Raw genomic sequence first — 2,253 nt, 5'->3', positions numbered from 1 at the left:
TAATTATCAACCAGGTTTGAAGTTATTAAAAATAAAATAATCCCGAGAAGAAATAAAAGAAAAGTTAAAATGGCCTTATTACAACCCAAAAATAAATAATAATTAAAGGAAATTTAATGAAAACCAACGCTTGTTTAAAAGCCACAAGACGATCACCGTGGCTACTCTGAATCCCTTCCGACCCAAGTCCCCACATCAAGGCTCACCTGCAAGGTTAAGGAAAGGGGGTGAGTTTGGAAACTCAGTGTGCAACAAGCCCCTTTCAGAGCCCAAAACAATAACAGCCTGTTGGGTCTAAGCCCAAATCCAATCTCAAACATGTACTGGGCCATAGCCCTTTTCATATTTCATATTTCATAACACTGGGCAAGCCTTTTCAAATTTCATATTCTTGGGCGAAGCCTTTACAGAAGCGGTATGGCCCATAGGCCCATTTCAATATCACATATAATGTCAATGAAAGAATGTAAACCCATCTGGGAGACTACTCAACCCACCATCCGCTACTCTCCACCGTACCAACCAACACACCATGTGGGATTAACTCGACCCACCCCGCCATAACTCTCCTTTGGCGGCAAATTTTGCTTTATCATATAACTTGGAGGCCTAGCCTCTTTTAATAATCGGGGCAAAAGCCCTTTTTATAATCAGGGCATAAGCCCTTTAATAATCGGGCGTAAGCCCTTTTGATAATGGGGCATAAGCCCTTTTGATAATCGGGGCATAAGCCCTTTTGATAAGCGGGCATAAGCCCTTTAATAAGCGGGCATAAGCCCTTTTCACTTCCTCCATTCATATAAAAACCCAACCCAATGCATTTATGAACATCTCGTGTGCATATCATACATATCATGTGCATATCATACATGTCATGTGCATATCATACATATCATGTGCATATCATACATATCATGTTTATCAAAATCCCATGCATTAAGTTCATATATAAACCCTAGGGGTATAATGGTTATTTTTACCTAGGGGCAAACGGTCATTTTCATATTATAAGGGTAATCTTTTAATTTTACCAAAATTAGGGTTTCCATGTTCATTAACTGATTACAAACAATTCATGGGTGCAAACAGTGATTCGGCCCATTTTAGCTTAAAACGAGTTATTGGGCCAAAAAACCCTAATAGGCCCTACTTAGCCGATTTCATCATCTAGGCCCATTTAGCCTATATTCCATAACGGTTTTAACGGTCTTATCATGCAATTTAATGATTTCTCATTTTCTACCAAATTTACCCAAATGGGCCCGAAAGCCTATTGGGCCCTAATTCACCCTCGAGGCCCAACTTACCGTGAACGCCAAAATCACGTCCTTACCGTTTCTATTGTTCCCAATCATCATCTCATCGATTCTAACTAACTAGTGAGCGTTCGCTTGCTCACACGTCCTCGAAATGCCAGAATTTCAGCATTTCGACTTTTCGGCATTTTATCACTTTAAGCTATGAAAAAGGGTTTGTTACACACCTGATTTGCGATATTCCTTGACGAGATCTCCTATGCGATTTGTCCTTTGCCGAAGTTGATGACTAGATTTAGTCACTCCGATGATCCAAGCTTTTCACACACTCCTCGATCGGTAGCCTTTAATCCTCACAAGAGATCTACTCATTGAAGAGCGTTCCAAATACCTTCCTACCCTATATTCATTGTGAATCCAACTTAAACGTGCGTAGAAAATAGATCTGTTATGGGTTGAAGTTGAAACATTTCCAAAATCAATCGCCTACGATAACCACCACCTGTCACTCAAACTTAACTGATAGGAGACTGGAGTTAATCCACGCTCCGAGCACTCTTAGCCGACGCCCAACCCAAACGAGCACGCCATACAGCGAAAGGGATCACCAAGAAAGGTACCTTTACTCTCTTCATGGTTCCTCTATTTAAAGCCGACTTCACAACCACTCTTATATTAGCTTCCGATGTGGGATCCTCCAACATTAGAGTTTAAATTCAACACCAACTCTTGCCGCCTGTTAGCAAAATAAATGCTCTTTGCTTGCCATGGGATTGAACCTATGCCTCCCTTAAATGCTCCACACGCTACTTGCCACTAAGCCACAAGGCTTTTTGTGTCATATTTTATCCCCAATTAATTATAAGGTCTAAAGGCCAAAGTCCGTGTTCCTTTAAAAAAACAAAATAAATTGCAAGAGCCAAGGCTTGAACCCAGGCTCCCATACAACCTTAATGACGCCACAACCACTAGACTACAAGCTTCCTTGTGTCACTTA

General features: G+C 40.9%; 1 long non-coding RNA gene across 1 annotated transcript; it reads right to left on the bottom strand.

Moving 5' to 3' along the window:
• On the bottom strand, positions 1–1,859 carry LOC128280559 (uncharacterized). Its single transcript, XR_008270653.1, has 2 exons — positions 1,484–1,859; positions 1–206 (listed from the first exon to the last, which is right to left on the bottom strand). It is a non-coding gene; the product is annotated as an uncharacterized LOC128280559 (long non-coding RNA).
• Positions 1,860–2,253: the final 394 nt, after the last annotated feature.

The sequence above is a fragment of the Gossypium arboreum genome, chromosome 9 (genome assembly GCF_025698485.1).
Source record: "Gossypium arboreum isolate Shixiya-1 chromosome 9, ASM2569848v2, whole genome shotgun sequence".
Classification (NCBI taxonomy): Eukaryota; Viridiplantae; Streptophyta; class Magnoliopsida; order Malvales; family Malvaceae; genus Gossypium; species Gossypium arboreum.
This window is presented reverse-complemented; position numbering and strand designations above follow the sequence as displayed.